The 17,918-nt window shown below is 48.9% G+C and overlaps 1 protein-coding gene across 20 annotated transcripts in view; it reads right to left on the bottom strand.

Moving 5' to 3' along the window:
* The window catches only part of MCF2L (MCF.2 cell line derived transforming sequence like), a 927,044-nt gene that overhangs the window by 195,580 nt on the left and 713,546 nt on the right, over window positions 1-17,918 (bottom strand). The gene's annotated exons all lie outside the window — the stretch shown is intronic.

Raw genomic sequence — 17,918 nt, 5'->3', positions numbered from 1 at the left:
GGCTTAAAAAACACTGTTAATCGTCAGCTAGAAATACATGCACGCGTTGTATGTGGACCACACCATATGCATTCATTGCAGTTAGATTTACTAGCTCTCTTGAAGCCAGCGGAATAGGTAAAGTTTGCCCAAGTAATGGCCAACTGCTGGCCTGCTGGTCAAACAACTGGCGTTTTTATTACTCATGTTAAAATGTTTCACTTTCAAGAGAAAAATTAACAGCTTTATTATTATATGAAAGCTTTGATATTTAGAAAGATATGAAAACATTTTAGTCAAAACAGAAGGTCAATAACTTTAAAATATTGGCAAATGTCACGCTCTAGGCTGCATATAAAGAAGCAAAAGGCAAAGCAAGAACCTCCCTGCTTTAAGCACTGGCCATGGGTTGTCATGTTAACTAGGCCTGGGAGAAATTTCAATTATGCTGGCAAAATTAGAAAAATTCCAGAATTTCACATAATGTGAAATTTCTCAAAATTTAATTAATTTTATCCCGAGCACACATCTCACGTTAAAAAGTCTAGCGAGAAGCAGGGGAGATTGGTTTCAGTGGAAAATGAGGCATTTCTTACTCAAACCAGTCTCCTACCTGTATCTCGTGAAACTTTTTAACATGAGATGCACGTTGGGCTTAAACCCATGCGGGACACCAGCAAAACATACTTTGCTACAAAAGCGAAATGTTGCAAAATATTTGTTACATTTTATGACATTTCCCAAGATAAATTGCACGATTCTGCCCAGCCTGAATTTCAGCTCTCGTTGTTTAGCATTTCCGTAGAAGGTCTCTGCTTCCTGTACGTCACCTTCACACAACTTGCAGCAAACCTTAGAAGCAGAAGCATCCCTGGAACTGGTAAATTCTGGGTGTGTCATTGCTGTCGGAAACGACCGCACTTCCTGTGACGTGAGGCGTGTTCTTTATTGTGTTGAGTTCTTTGAATTAATTAATGAGACAGGATGATGGGATGACAAGCAACATGAGCACCATTGCTTTAACAATATACATCAGACTCAGAGACGTTTTAAGGCATGGGCAAAGTGGGCTCTAGCCCAGGGCCCCAGCCTTTCAGGGGGCCCCTCGATAGATCCAGCTCTATTACAGATAGTTTGCAGAGAAATGTTGATTTTATGTTTCATGTAACATCCATAAAAAAGCTTCTTTTAGATCATAGCAGGACCTCACATATGAGAAATGGGAGAGTGCAACAGAGATTATTTGCTGTCATATTAGGGAGCTGCTGCTGTTACAATAATAAAAACCATACATCACTATCCCTGAATATTAGATGTAAACATATTTAGTATTTGGACCAGTACACTTATGCACTGTCATTGACCTGGCCAAAGAGGGCATAAAAGACTTGAAATTGGATCATAAATTCAAAGCTGTTCTTAACAGGGGCCCCCAGATACGTTTGGCCCAGGGCCCCCAAAATCCCTAAAACGTCCCTGATCAGACTAGGTCCAGTAACGCTACTCTGGTGGATGGGTCAATATGTGAGCCTTGATCTGCTGCCTTAGAACACTACTGTTTCATTTAGAGGCTGCTTGGCCCACATCTCGAAAAGCTGACAGGTGGCCAGCAAATATTACCTGTACTGCTTCGACTCAGACTTTGGCCATGCTGGTAGTGGCACTTAATGAAGTGTTTTTTGTTGGTCGAACATTTTATATATTTTAGTTGTGCGCTTTGAAAACCTGCAAGCTACCAAAACTTTATTTTGAATGTAGTAGTTATAAGGGGAAAAAAACAGAACAGGGTGAATACGTTTTTGATACCCAAAATGCACAATGGAAATAACAATTCAATGCGATGCTGAATTGAAAACTAAGACAGCGACACAGGTATCCACCCAAGCCCTTTGCTGAATGACCAAGGATGGATGGGAAAACTCACAGGGGTAACATGGGGATACAAAGGTTTAGGAGGACACGGAGGAGAGATGCACAGTGTGTTCCCTGGCTGTCCGCTGTTAATCCCTTGCAATGTGGGAACTGTTCCTCGAATTGGAAATGAAAGTGAGTCAGGCATAGGAGGACATTTTATCCGCAGGTCTTCCCTGAGGGGGCGGTGCCTCATGGGAGAGGAAGGAAGTCCCAAATCTGTGTTCCCTTATCCTGAGGTCGAATGCCCTACAGTGCAGATACAGGGGCTACTCCATGACTAAAGGTGCCACCGCTGGTCTGCCTCCTCATGTCCAGGAGTGTGCAGTTCCTCCTGACTGACCAGATACTTGCTAAGTAAACGGTCCCAAACCTTTGTTCGGTCTCACGTCCTGTTTTTCCAGGGATGCATTTAATTTGATTATTTCATGTCTGACATCTCACTTCACCGCCATATTGTCATTCCTATTCATGGGAAAGTGAAAGATGGAGAAGAATTCTAGACATGGCAACCTTTTCCCCGTGTCATTCTACAAATTCTCTAGTGAAGCTTTTACTTAACCCAACTCGCCACGTGGACTCGGTACCGAGGCTGCAACGTTGGAGCAGAGGGCACTCTTGCTGTCCAAAGGACAAGCATTAAGTCTCTCATGTGGAATTGCTTCTCCCCCCTGCAAGCATATTGCATAACTGCCACCAATCACAGGTCAGCAAGGGCCTCAGCTTTATGTATCCACTCACTACCTGCTCAGACCAGTTTTCTCTCCTCTGGGCATCAGGCATTGGTTTGATCTTTGCCTTGTGATTCCATCTGAAGTCAATAACATGTTAACCTTTATGACCTTTCGCTGTCAACAATAATATAGTGCGCACAAGGAAAGATGAACTCCGTGTTTACTTCTCAAGACATCTTAACAGGGCCAACGAGGCTTTAACATTAAACAATACAGTTGACAAGAAAAGAGCGCAGCAGTCCCCACATGGCCACTGATATCTAAGCATATCCCACGATGGCCTGATTTCTGCTTCCTGTTCACTGACCAGGAAATAAAATGAACATGTCAGCGATGGGCGTTCTGCAGAAATGCAGGAAGCTCGCTGACGCTGTAAGATGCCCGCAGAGCTACAGGCGCCTTGGAAGGACGAGGAGCGCGCGGGGTAGGGGGGGGGCATCTGTCAGGTCAATACCCGTGAAGAGCATGGACGCCGACATCCTGCCCAGCAGCACGTACAAAATTAGAAGCACAACAGAAGACAAAATAACCCGAGCGTCACAAGTAAGATGCTGGCAATACTAAGGGCCCTCGTGCTGCGATTCCAACGACGTATTCTTTCCGACATTTGTTGAAGACATATTCAAGGAGTGTGCACTTCATTATGGATTGGACACTTCATAGCTATTCCAACCATAACATGGCGGTGGCGATTGGACGTCCGCCGTTCAGACAGATCACAGAATGGCCGCTGGCCTTTGTGTCCCAACATTAACAGACGTCTGATTACAGCATTGTATTACTTGCACAGCGCGATCGAATGGTCCACGTTTGCTGGTTGGCGGTTTTTATGAGCAGCTTTCATGCCTAACACACACCTATCGCATGCGAACATCTAGACGTGCATTTGGGAACTATATGCGAGGGCTACATGTTTAGATTTTTTCACTTAAGCTTTATTCGACCCGGTCATGAGTTTCTTAAATACTTATTTGCAAGATTTTTCAGTTTGTGAACATTCTAATTACATGGAAGGAGTCACACAATATATTTTAGTATAATATAAAATGTTTATGAAGGGTAATGCTGCGATTACTTCCCGGTAATAGCATTACTCCGAGTCCTTCTCTTGCCGTGATGAACCGCACATTGAGGCCCCTGTGCCTCATTCACAACCCTTCCCAACTTATAAAACACCCCCCCCCCCCATCCTCAATACCTGTTTCATATCAAGTCCAAACACCACACTGTTGGACTGGTCGATAGGGAGGGCCTGGTTCATCGCAGCGAGAGAAGGACTCAGAGTAAGTAAGAGTAAGAGTAAGAAATTGCAGCATTACCGCCTCGTCCCTCTCGCCATGATGAATCATACATTGAGAAGTACCAAAGCCACAAAAAGGACCAGGACATCTGCACAGAATATGCAAACATAAGTTTCATCCACAGGAAAAACAAAATAGTTTGCAATACAGAAGCCAGCACTTTGGAACCCAACAAATCCGGCACCTCCGGACCCTGAAGCACCCGATAATAGGACACAAAGGTAGAAGGTGCAGTTCAAGTGGCCGCATTCAGGAAAGTGCCTCTTTTGGACATGGTTAGCCACCACTTGTTGCCTGGAAAATTATGAAGTTTCGACTGGGAGTGCACATGGTCCCTGCCAACCAATTCCCCCGTGCCAGATCTCCTTCCCTAAACTTTAGCTGTCGTTTCCACAATTGGCACCCTTTAGCTCACATGTAAGCCCCTAGTAAAATGTACTCCAGGTACCAAGGGCCTTGTGGTTAAAGAGTGTTCCTAAGGGCTTCAGCACAAACTGTGCCACCCAAAAGGACCCCTCAGTAAGCACATGCACACTGCCACTGCAGCCTGTGTGTCCTGGTGCAGAGAAAATTGAAGAGTCGACATGGCACACATGTGTGCCATGCCCATAGACAATGCATGAGATATAGGTAAGCCACCCCTCTAGCAGGCCTTAGCCCTAAGGAAGGGTGCACTACATCTCCTGTGAGGGCATATCTGCATGAGCAGTTATCCCCTGCAATGTCCTTGTTGATTCCTGGATTTTGTAAGTGACCAGGGAAGCCATAGTGAGTACACTGGCTGGACACTAATATTTACGAGTTCCCCCAGCTCCATAATGGCTTTACTGAAATATGGGATGTGTGGTACCAAACATCTCAGCATAACAAACCTGCACTGATTGCCATGTCAGTTTAATTAACAATTGCACACAGAGGGCCCCATAGAGGGACCCCCTGATACTTACCTATCCTTAGTGTGGTCACAAGTGGCCTAAGCCAGCCTGCTACCACCAAACAGTGTTCTGACCTCATGGGGAGAGTGCCTGTGCGCTCCGAGGTCGGAAACAATGCCTTTTCTGGAGGTTTTCACACCCGCCCATGCTCAGGAAGAGCCATCCGTGGCGGGGATCTTCAAAGGCCTTGACGCCTTTTAAATGCGACCCCAGACACATGTTAGAGGTAACAGGCCCCCCCTTCCTGTCCTCACCCCCTTTTTAGAGGGAGGACAGGCGGGAAAACATAGAAAGAATAGGAGGTGTGCCCCCCTCTGCCAACTCCACCCCTCAGGTGCTGGAGGGGAGGTGAAGTTCACTTTTCAGTGTCCACGATCTTGAAAATAATGGGACTTGCCCAATCAGGGCTATGACTATGTCCCCCTCCCTCAGGAGGTAATAGAGCATGTAGACACTCCAGGTGAGGAGCCCATTGGCCACTATCTGTTACTCCCTCGCACCACCCCTAAATCTAGTATGTAGGTGGCATCCCCAGACCCTGAACTTCAGTTACTGGTGACCTAAGAAGAGCTGGATACCACACAGTGGCACTAGCAGAGAAGACTGCAAAGTAGTACCGACTTGGCCCAAGCCCTACCGGCCTGTCTGCAACCCTTCATGATACTGCACCAAAAGAAAACTCATCCTGCAGCCCAGCAATCTCCGGAATCTTGGGAGTCTTCCTGCCTTCGATAAAGACTAAGCTCTTCAGAGAACAGAGAACCAGTTAACAAAGCAACCATCTTCAAAGTAATGACTCTGCAACCTGACGAATCGTGAAGCCTGCCCCCAGCTCCACCTCTGCACCCATGCCTCTGGCTTGAGTCCAAGTGGCCCACCAATTCCAGAAAGGTTCCCCAGCACTCCAGAGCCAGAGGCCAATGTGAACTTACCTCTCCCATACTCCTCAATGTTGCCTGCAACCTCTGCACGAAGATCCCCTCAACCGCGACCTGCTAGTAGGCAGTTTTCAAAACCAAAAGGTAGCCCTGCCGCGGTGAAGATGACAAAAGGTGTCCCCACGTCCCTGAGCATCGCAATTTACCCCTACAGCTGTTGGTTTCCTTTGACTGGCCTCCTTGCCTGAGCCTGCAGCCCTTTTCCAATTTGGCCTGCCTCCATTGCTTTTCATTGGGGACCCAAAGCTGTGTTGGCATCCTGTACCTGACCGTCATGGTGTCACTGGTGGTGTAATGTTGGTGATGCTTTGTGCCCGGTACAGTGTTGGCCTCCACTCCCGGAGATTGCCCACCCCCCGTAAGCAGCTCCTGTCCGTTTGTCCCAATTCACATTGATTTGTATTGGGGACCCGACCTCGAACTTGCATCCGGCCACTCCTGTGCTGCTGGTGGTGTACCGTTGGTGCTGAACTGAAGCTTGCCCAATACTGACCTTAACTGGTCTTGTAAGTCGATGTTGCCTATATGTATGTTAAATGTTTTCTTCCTCCCATAAGTTAACATTGCAAAGTCTGAAAATGAGCACTGTGTCCCCTTTTTACACATTGAAAAGTATTCCTATTGCTAAACGTATTTACCTGAGAAGAAGTTCTGTGATTCTACAAAATAAATATAGTCAAGTATTGTTTCTATAAATTAGTCTCGGATTTTTTCACTGAGTGTGTGTCTCATTTATTGCTACTGTGTGTACAACAAATGCAGAACACTACCCACTGATAAGCCTAACTGCTCGTCCACACTACCGCAAAAGAGAGCAGTATTATTAATATCTACTTTAGCCACTCTAAAGCCTCTGAGGATCCACTGGAATCTGCACACTAGATCTCTTTTTGATATAGTATATAGAGGGCCAGCTTCCGATGCCGCCCAACAGATTTCTTGTAAATAGGCACCCTGGGGTTCTGCAACAGAAGCGGACATGCCCATAGTAGACCTCCCCTGGATCCCCAGAGAAGAGGAAAAACCAAACTGCTTATAAGCGAGCAAAATCATTGATCGAATCCACCTGCTCAAGGTCTGAGTGGAAGGTTTATCTCCCTTCCGGGTGAGTCCAAAGTTCACAAACAAAGAGGAGGAAACCTGGAATTGCTTCACACGTTCCAGGTAAATTAGATCCGCCCTACGCACATCCAGCGAGTGAAGTGCCACTTCCTCAGGAGACTGAGGATAAGAGAAAGACACCAGAAGAATTACCTCCTGCTGACGTTGAAATCAACAATTCACTGTGGGCGCAAAGCCAGGGCCCAACCGAAGAAAAATCCTGTCATCAAACACACGCAAGAAAGGAGACAAACAAGACAAGGAGCTTATTTCTTCCAACCAACAAACAAAAGTTACCACCACCAGAAAAAACACTTTCAAGTTAAAAGACGTAACCCCACAGACGTCAGAGACTCAAAAGAAGAATACTGAAGAGCCAGCAAGACCAGCTGCAAATCCGAAAAGGAACATACCACCTGAGGCACGGGACGGAGATTGGCAAATCCCTTGAAGATCGGAGAGACCAGACCCTGATCTTCCACCAGACCTTGATCATCCACCAGACTCCCCCCTCCCCCCCCCCCCCCAGGAACCGGTAGGACAAGTTACTTACCTTTGGTAACGCCTTATCTGCTAGACATTATCGATCAGCAGATTCCTTACCTTTGAATTTCCCAGGCATCAGGCTGGACCTATAAGACTTTTGCTCAAGCAATAGCCTTGCGCGCTGGTAGGTGGCATTGGTCGGCTCGGCAGGACGTCGGCGTAGACACCGGAAATGTAGTCCACATCACCTATATAGGCGCCACCTTGGCACGCTGACGTCAGTTACTTTTCATGACTTTCCACACGAGGAGCGCAGAGCCATGAAGTGCACTGACAGTGGGGTATTATTACTAGAGCCCTGAAAGGGAACAGCCCTGACCCTAAGACCCTGATGGGTGGGTTGTTAAGGAATCTGTGGCTAGATTATTTGTCTACGGGCGTTACCGAAGGTAAGTAACATGGCCATCTAGCAGCAGATTCCTTATCTTTGAATAGATACCCAAGCAATACCATCACGGGAGGAGGGACTGCAGACAGGGTTGAACCAGGAAGTCCTGCAGGACAGATCGGTCAAAAAGGCAGTTCCTTTGGCCTTGACTATCCAGGCAGTAGTGTTTGATAAATGTGTGCAGGGATACCCACGTTGCTGTTTGGCAAATGCCAAGGACTGGAACTCCAGATTGCAATGCCGTGGTAGCAGCCTCAGCTCTGGTGGAATGAGCCCTTAAGCTGAGGTCGACCCATCACAAGACAGTCCTCTTCTGCACCGCACAACCTTTCTTTGATCCAACGTACCCCACGAAGAGTTGGTTGTCCACACAGAACTCTTTAGTGTGGTCAAGGTAGAACAACAACACTCTTTTTGGATCCAGGTAGTGGAGTCACCCCTCCTATTTAGAGAGGTGTGGAAGAGCATAGTAAGTGGGCAAGGTGACTGATTGCCCCATGTGGAATGGTGCTACCACTTTCGGTAAGAAAGAGGACCTAGTGCGAAGTACCAACTTATCAGGGCAGATGGTCAGGTAAGGAGGCTTGGATGACAGAGGTTACAATGTTCTCACCCTGCTTGCAGAAGTGATTGCCACTAAAAAGGCTGTTTTGATGGTAAGCACCTGGAAGGGCCAGTTGTGCAGGGATTAAAACAGATCACACATCAGGAAGATGAGAACCAAATCAAGGTACCACTGAGGCATGATGAATGGGGCAGGTACGAACATTTGTACAAGCCCCTCAGAAAATCTATTTACAATAGGGGATTTAAATAAAGAGGGTCAGTCTTTCAGCCTCAAGAAGGCCGAAAGGTACTCTTTAACATTTCCGCTGGGCAAGGGTCAAAATAAAGAGGACTTGAGAGACGGAAGCAGAAAGAGGATCAATAGATCTTTCTGTACAATATTTAAAAAAATGTTGCCACTGGCAGGCATACATAGTCTTGGTAGAGGGATGCCTGGCTGCCAAAATAACATTACAGACTTAGGGCGGAAGGTCGAATATTGTCAACTGCCGCCACTCAATCTCCATGCAAGAAGGTGTAGAGTTTGCAGGTTCGGGTGGAGGACCTTCCTCTGCTGCTGCGACAGAAGCTCCTCCCAAAGGGACAGCCTGATCGGAGGATCGATGCTCATTTGGAGAAGCTCGGAAACCATACTCTCTGTGCCCAGGCTGGAGCCACAAGAAGGACTTGGGCTGGGTCGCTCCTGATCTTCTTGAGCACTCTGGACAAGAGTGGTATTGGTGGAAAGGCATACAGAAAGCCTGAGCTCCATTCAAGGTGAAAAGCGTCACCAAGCGATACCGCCTTGGAAACTCCTGCATACAAAACTACTGAAGTTGCGCGCTCTCGGCAGAGGCAAAAAGATCTAACCAAGGCTCTCTCCACTTTAAAAAAAGACCTTGTGCCACCTCCCGATGGAGATGTAATTAGTGATCCACTAGGCTTCGATAGCCGGGTTTGTCCACACTGGCGTTCAGGGAACCGGCAAGATGTTGAACCACCAGAGATATGCCTTGCAGTTCCTGCCATGTCCTGAGTCTCAGGGCCGCTTGACAAAGTGTCCACGACCCCACCCTGCCATGCTTGTTGCAGTACCACAGGACGGTTGTGTTGTCCGTTGTGAGAAGTTGTCCTGGTATATGCTGTCCACTAGTTAAAGTGGGCACCCTGTACCAGTCAAAACAACCCTTATGGTGATTTAAGAGGTCAAATATAACCTTAGAAAGCTATCCAACTGGTATCTGTGGAGAGCAGCCTTCAGGCTTAGTCTTGAAGGAATGTTAAGCAGCTTATTTTACCAGAATGCAACCTTATTGTATTGATTAAATGAAAGGAGAACCACACAGTAGTTATAAAAATATGTATTTCTTATTATAACACACTCTAAATACGTTACAGTATCTGCTACCCGCAGATAAACACAAAGCACACAATACTTTAGCACAGAAACAATCTTAAGTAGCACTAATACACAGTGGGCTCCAGGGGGAGACCAAACCATATACTTTAATAGTGGTATAAGAACCACGACTCGAGTCAAGACAGTGTCTAGAGGATGTAGAATCGCGGGGACCCCAAGGAACCTCCCAAGGTGAATAAGTAGGGGCTCCACGGAGGACGGGTGCAGTGTGGGAACAGGATCACGTGTGCCGTATAATTCTATGGGAGAGTCGCGGTTGCAGTTTTAAAGTTTAAGGACCCTTCTAAGTGGACTTCAAAGAAACCCCGTGGAAGTCAGGAGGTTGGAGGGCCACCCCACCCTTTGATACCATAGTATCAGAGCTACCTATCCCAAGGAAGCCGGATGCATAGGTCTGAAGTGGCGTCGGAAACCACTGTCGATCTCTATGGAGGACTTTGAAGAAGAGCCACTGCTGGGAAGAAAAGTAGTGTCCGTTGGAATCCAAAGGTAGGTTCTTGATGGAGAGTACCTGAAAGCAGAGGGGACAGAGTCTGGGTCACCCAGGAGTGACCAGGAGCTCGGTAGACAAATGCCCACCGATGTCAGGTGCTTCTCGTGCGAAGAGGGGATTCTTGACTCTGCAGCCACAGGGACCAGGAGACGTTGAGGAGGACCATGAGCCAGATACTATTTGTCCCACAAAGGATTGTCGAGTGCTGAGGGGTCGGTGTCTGGTGGGAGCACCAACAAGCCTTGGCAGCGGCAACCCACGCAGAAGGTGTCAAGGAAGGTTATGGTTCGGACCAGCAAGGTCCAAGAGACTCACCAAACGCAGGGGAGTCAGGGTAAGCATGGAGCAACCAGGGGAGCCCAAGAAAAGCAGTGTTGACCCTCAAGAGGACCCACAGGCTGGAGGCACATGAGTCGGGAGGGGACCTCGAGCAGTTTTACAAAGCAGCAGCCCACGGAGCACTCGGGTGAGGATGTCGGAGTTCTTTGTAGAAAATGGTGCCAGAGCTTGAGGCTACTCGGAGCCTAGTGCACTTCTTTTGGGACCACCAACAAGCATATGCACTTGCAAAAGTATGCGGTGAACAGGGGCACGGGTATTGCAGCCCCCACGATGGATTCTGACCTCAAAGTTGGTGAGACGGTAACTCGGACCTAGAGGGACTTGGAAACCCACCTCCTGTGTTGCTGGAACCTTTGGAGTCCATTGGAGCTTAGGAGCAGCAGACCGGTTAATCGTGATGTGGTGCCTGCGGTTGCAGGGGAGTGACTCCTTCACTCCAGGGGAGATATCTTCAGTTGTCCTTGATGCTCCACAGGTGCTGCACGGAGTCTGTATGGTGCACGGGCACAGACGATGCTTCAGACTGAGAGGGAGATGAAGTCAGGCCCAAACTTTGTCCAGAGTGTTCAGACGGTCGAAGTTCAGTGGTTTCTGGTTCAGAATCTTGTCCACGTTGAATCTAGGATCCTACAGCCAGGTAAGCCAATTGTACCCACAGGAGAGGGTTGGACAGATTCAGGGGAACCTCCCAGGGGAGGGTCAGGACAGTGGGGAGGTTACTCCCATGTCCTTTGTCCAGTTTTGCGCTAGAGCAGAAGCCAACGGCTCCCAGGACTTGTTTGAACTGAACTCTGCACAGGGACACCAAATGTGCCCCTCATGCAGACTTTCGGTTGCTGGCAAGCGCACCCACCCATGCCTCGTACACTAAATCCTGCCTGGGAGGTGGTCACACCCCCCAGTGACAGGATGCCTATTGTTCTGCCTTCCCCTGTTCGAGTTTGGCAGCGCAGCAGGAGGGCAGAAATGTGTCTCTGGTCAGCAGCAATCCTTTTGGGCTGAGCGGGACTAGAAGGCTGGTACCGGGAACACTAGGGACCACACAAAGCTCGTTTCATAGCGCCACTCTATATGTCGTAAATGGCTGATACACTGACAACCTGAGAGAATGGACTCAGCAGGCTGCAGGGGTGTCCTGCTCATGCAGGGGCACCCTCTCACTTAGAACCAAGCACCCTGCCTTTCGGATTGTTTAGGCCTGCTTTAGGGGTGAATTATAGGTTTTAAGTGCAGTGGCCTTTAGATATAGGAAACCTATATCTAAAGTAAGAGGTGCATGCACCATCTTACACAGGTTGCAATGGCAGGCCTGTAGTTCCATTTTGCATGGCCTCTCATGGGTGGCATAAAACCTGCTTCAGCCCATGGGAGGCCTCTGTGGTACCTATGCCCTGGGTATATGGGTTCCATATACTAGGGACTGACAAGGGTACCCGAGTATACAATCTGGAGTGTACCTAAGTACATAGCATAACAGTTTAGGGAGAAAGCAGATAGACTGGGGTCCTGATTAGCAGGATCCCAGTCAGACAAGTCAAAAACAGTATCACATGAAGCAAAAAGTGGGGGTAACCATAAGAAGCAGATCCTTCTTTCCTGCATCCGTAAACACCTGAACCAGCTTTCCATTGATGGAAGGAAGAAAAGCTTTGAATGCCAAGCAAATCTCTTGGAGCTCCAACAAGTTGATGTCGAGTCCGGATTCTGACAGAAACCAGAGTCCTCTGATCTCCACCTCTCCAAGACGGCTGCCCCATCCCAGGAATGAGACATCTGTCACTATTGTGTGATCTGGTTGGGAAAGGGAGAGAGGTCTGCCTCTGACCCAATAGCAGTTGGTCAGCAACCACTGTAGGTCCTGTACAGTTCCCTCCGAGATCGGGACCATGTTGTAGAGATTCCCCTGATGCTGCGCCCACTGGAACTTCAGATCACCTCTGCAAAGCCTGCATATGCCACCTGACATGTGTCACTAGCAGGAGGCCCAGCAGCCTCAGAGTCAGTCTCACTGAAATCCAGGATAGAGGCTGAAATATCTCAGGAGGATCTTCAGTGTGTCCAGAACAGCTCTGATGAAAGGGAGCATCTCAGAGGGAGTTAGGTGTGACTTCGGCACTTTGATAGTGAATCCCAGAGAATGTAGGAGGTTTGCTGCAGTCTGAAGGTGGGAAAGGACAGTCTGGGGTAAGCTCGACTTCATCAGCCAGTCATAGAGATAGGGGAAGACTGGCACCCCTGATCTGAGCAGATGAGCTGCGACCACTACCATCACCTTGGTGAACACCCAAGGGGTTCTGGTTAGGCCAAAATGAAGCACCGTGAACGCTACCATCTAGTCTAGTGGGGGCTAGGGTAGACAAGGCCTGAGCCAGAGTGAGCATTTTGAACGTTTCCATTTTGAGGAAGTAGTTGAGGGATCGCAGATCTAGGATAAGACGAAGGCCCTTGTCCTTTTTTCGAGACCAGAAAGTAGCTGGAATAGCAACCACAGCCGAATTCTGCCACCCGAACCCTCTCTATGGCTTCCTTAGACAAAAGAGTACGGACTTTCTCCTGAAGCAAGTTCTTCATGCCATTCTGATTTCTCCACCTTAGGTAAAGTTGAGTTCTTTTGAACCTATCTCTCTGGAGGGCTCCCTGCGGGCTCTGAAGACCATTAAATCTGGGTCACCTGCTGATCCTTACCCTCCTAAATTATTAGAAGCAGTGGAGGATATTATCAATCAGTCGGGCAATTCAATTTTAAATACTTCAATTAGGACAGCCACAATTCCAAGTCAGTGGAAGCAGGCAAAGATTCTCCCACTGATAAAAAAATCCTGAGTTGATCCGCATCTCCCTGCCAACTGATATCTCTTCTACAAGCCTTTTCAAACATTTTGGAGCAACAAGCGAATAAGCAACTGCCTGGCTATGTGGAAGCAAACAATTTACTTCAAACAAGTCAATCAGGCTTTAGAGCTAAACATAGCACAGAGACTACTCTGATAAAAGTGTCAGAACACATTAGAGGAACTTTGGATGCAGGAGGAGCAGCAGTACTGATTATGTTGGATTTATCAGCAGCATTCAATACAGTCCCCCATTCAATGTTGCTGGATCGTCTCCAGGCTTTTGGAGGTACAGGACAGGCATTAGACTGGCTAACCTCTTTCATAGCTAAGAGGAGCCAGCAAGTTTGGATACCTCCTTACACCACCACCCCTCAGAACATGCTGGTGGGAGTCCCACTCTTTTCAATATATACCTTATCCCTCTGGTCCAGCTTGCACAAGCGCTGGGAGTTAAACTGATCTCCTATGTGGATGATACACAACTGCTCTTTTTTAGGAAAAAGGTACTGAGCTAGAGGGTAGCCAGATTACAATCTGCCTGATCGTCATTTTCCAATCCCTAGCAACTGCTCAACTTAAATGTAACAAAGAGAAAATGATATTTTGCATACCTCAGAATCTCATCTAAAGATTTCATCTGTCAAGATCAAGTTACTTACCTTTCGTAATGACATATGTGTAAGAGACAGATATTAGTTATAGATTTGTTACCTTAGAATTACCCCCAGGTGTAAGACTGGATCCGGAGAATATTTTCTCAGTAGTACCCCTGCGCATCGGTAGGTGGCGTTGGTCAACTCCGCGTTCGTCGTTGGCGTCGTGGTCGCCGTCGTGACTGCCGTCGTGACTTTGCGGTATCTACTTAGACGTCACCCCTGCGCGCTGACGTCTGTTCTTTTACACGACATTCCACACCAGAAGCGCAGAGCAATGAAAGACACTAACCACTGGTGCACAGAACTAGGGCCCTGAAAGGGAGTCCCTTACGCTAGAAGTTAGTTCACAGAACGGGGAGGGTAGGTGGGGTAGTAAGGAATCTATAACTAATATATGTCTCTTAAAGATATATTGTTACCGAAGGTAAGTAACTTGTTCATCTGAAAGAGATTATTAGTTATAGATTCCTTACCTTAGAATAGATACCCCAGCAATACCAACCCCGGAGGTGGGTCTGCGAACCAAGTTCACACCAGAAAGTCCTGGAGAACCAAACGGCCAAAGAAGCCGTCTCTCAGGACCTGACTGTCTAGGCAATAATGTTTAGTGAACGTGTGCAGCGATGCCCACATAGCTGCCTGGCAGATGTCACTGAGGGGGACTCCACGTCCCAAAGCAGTAGGGGCTGCCGTCGCTCTGGTGGAATAGGCGCGCAGTCCTACCGGAGGTTCCTTCTTTGCCTAGGAATAGAAAATCTTAATGCAAAGGACGACCCACCTAGAGATGGTCAGTTTTTGCATAGCCCAACCTTTCTTGGCGCCCACATAGACAACAAAGAGCTGATCATCCACCCAGAATTGTTTTGTGCGATTCAAATAGGACAGCTCTACTTTTGGATGCAGACGGTGGAACCTTTCTTCCTCCTTCGAAGGATGTGGGGGCGGGAAGAAGGTGGGCAAAGTGATGGTCTGTCCAATATGAAAGGAAGTAATCACTTTAGGGAGAAAAGAAGGCCTGGTTCGAAGGACAACCTTGTCCGGATGAACAGCAAGGAAAGGAGGCATTGAAGATAGAGCCTTGAGCACAGACACCCTGCGAGCAGAGGTGATGGCAACCAGAAAAGCAGTTTTGAGCGTCAGAAGCCTTAGAAGACAATTATGTAGTGGCTCAAAAGGAGCACACATAATATACGTCAGAACAAGATTAAAGTTCCACTGGGGCATTACAAAAGGAATAGGAGGAAACAGATGAGTAATGCCCTTAAGAAAACGATTTACAATGGGGGACTTGAAAAGAGAAGGCTGATCAGGAAGGCGAAGGAAGGCCGCAATGGCCAAAAGATAGCCCTTAAGTGCACCCAGAGCAGAGCCCTTCAGGGCCAAAGAAAGCAGGAAGAGGAGAACCTCAGCAAGGGGGGCAGAAAGGGGATCCACAGCCTTTGCTGCGTACCATGCCACAAATTTGCTCCATCCACAGGCGTATACTGTAGAGGGACGCCTGGCTGCCAACATAACATTACAGACTTCCAGAGGAAGATCGAAGGCTGTCAACTGTTGCCGCTCAATCTACATGCAAGGAGGTGGAGGCGGGACAGGTTTGGGTGGAGAACCATCCCCTGCTGCTGCGACAGAAGATCCTCCCGAAGGGGAAGTCTGATCGGAGGATCGATGGCCATGTTCAAGAGCTCGGGATACCAGACTCTTCATGCCCAGGCCGGAGCCACATGAATGACTTGGGCCCGGTCGCGCTTGATCTTCTTCAGCACTCTGGGCATAAGTGGTATAGGGGGAAAGGCGTTTAGAAGACCGCAACTCCACTCGCAACGAAAAGCGTCGCCTAGCGAGTGCCGCCTTGGAAATTACAACACGCAGAACTGCTGACATTGCTCGTTCTCTTCGGTGGCAAATAGATCTAACCAAGGCTCTCCCCACTGCTGAAAGAGACTTTGCACCACCTCCGAGTGCAGACGCCATTGGTGATCCATCATGCACCGGCGGTTGAGTTCGTACACCCTGGCGTTCAGGGAACCTGCCAGGTGTTGAACCACCAGGGACATTCCCTGATGTTCCAGCCACTTCCAAAGACGAAGGGCCTCTTGACAGATAGTCCACAATCCCACTCCGCCCTGTTTGTCACAGTACCACATGGCGGAAGTGTTGTCTGTGAACACGTGCACTACTCTTTCTTTGACGGAAGAAACGCCTTCAGTGCTAGATGAATCACCCGGAGCTCCAGAAGGTTGGTGTGGAGCCCAAGCTCCGCCGGAGACCAGAGGCCTCTGATCTCCACCTCTCCCATGTAGCCGCCCCATCCTAGAAGTGACACATCTGTCACCACTGTGAACTCTGGTTGGGGAAGGGATCTGCCGTTGACCCAATCCTGGTTCGTGAGCCACCACTGCAACTGATGTGCAGTCCCCGCCAAGATCTGGACGACATCAGAAAGATTCCCCTGATGCTGTGCCCACTGGAACTTCAGGTCCCACTGCAGAACCCGCATATGCCACTGGGTATGATCCACCAACAGGATGCAGGAGGCCATGAGGCCCAGCTGCCTCTGGGTCATTCTCTCCGAAATCCGGGATAGAGGCTGGAACATCGGCATCATAGCCTTAATATACCGGACTCGCTGTTCAGGAGCATAGGCCCAAAACCGCGCTGTGTCCAGAACCGCTCCGATGAAAAGGAGCTTCTGAGACAGGTTCAGGTGCGACTTCAGCATGCTGACTGTGAACCACAGCGAATGCAGGAGGTCCACCATAGTCTGGAGGTGGGCAACGACAGCCTGCGGCGAACTCGCCTTCAACAACCAGTCGTCGAAATTGGGGAAGACTGGAACCCCTGATCTGCACAGATGAGCTACGACCACTGCCATCCCTTTCCTGAACACCCGAGGGGCATTGGAAAGGCCAAAGGGAAGCAAGGTATACTGAAAATGTTCGTGGCCTACCCTGAACCGTAGGTAACGCCGGTGGGCAGGCAGGACGGGGATGTGAAAATACACGTCCTGCAAGTCCAACGTTACCATCCACTCTCTAGGGTCGAGGGCAGACCGGACGGAGCCAATGTCAACATCTTGAAATTCTCCCTGAGATCTAAGATAGGATGCAGGCCTTTGTCCTTCGTAGGCACCAGAAAGTAGTGGGAGTATCAACCACGACCTACTTCTGGGACAGGGAAGCGCTCAATAGCTCCCTTGGCCAAGAGTGCCATCACTTCCTGGCGGAGAAGGTCCAAGGCATCCTCCGACATGCAATGGAATGTAGGTGGCTTGGATGGAGGGGTAGTCTCGAAGGGGAGGGAGTAGCCCCTTCGGACTATCTGAAAATCCCACCTGTCTGACGTGATGTTGTGCCAGTGGGGGAGGTGATGGTGTATCCTTCCACCCACTGGCAATTGGTGGCCCTGAAAGGTCGGACTCGGAAGGTTTGGAGGCTGCTGCAGAGGGGGCACTTGTGGACTGGCCCACTACTGGCCCCCAGACCCACAGGGTTGGGTCCCACGTCCCTGGTCGCTCGGAGGCTGAGCATCTTGTGCCAGCCTGTGGACCTGGTTGGAACGTGATGGGGCACCCCTTCTGTAGCCACGAAAGGGGTGAAAGGCAGACTGCACAGGGCGCTTGGTGGGAGCAAGGCCCAATGAACTGGCCGTAGCCCAAGAGTCCTTGTAGCGCTTGAGCGCGTTGTCTGCCTTGTCACCAAACAGGCGACGGCCATCAAAGGGCATGTCCAAAAGTGTCGATTGGACATCCCCGGAGAAGCCAGTGGACCTCAGTCAGGCATAGCGTCTCAGGA

The sequence above is a fragment of the Triturus cristatus genome, chromosome 8 (genome assembly GCF_964204655.1).
Source record: "Triturus cristatus chromosome 8, aTriCri1.1, whole genome shotgun sequence".
Classification (NCBI taxonomy): Eukaryota; Metazoa; Chordata; class Amphibia; order Caudata; family Salamandridae; genus Triturus; species Triturus cristatus.
The sequence above is the reverse complement of the archived record's forward strand: the minus strand, read 5'-3'. Positions and strand labels throughout refer to the sequence as shown.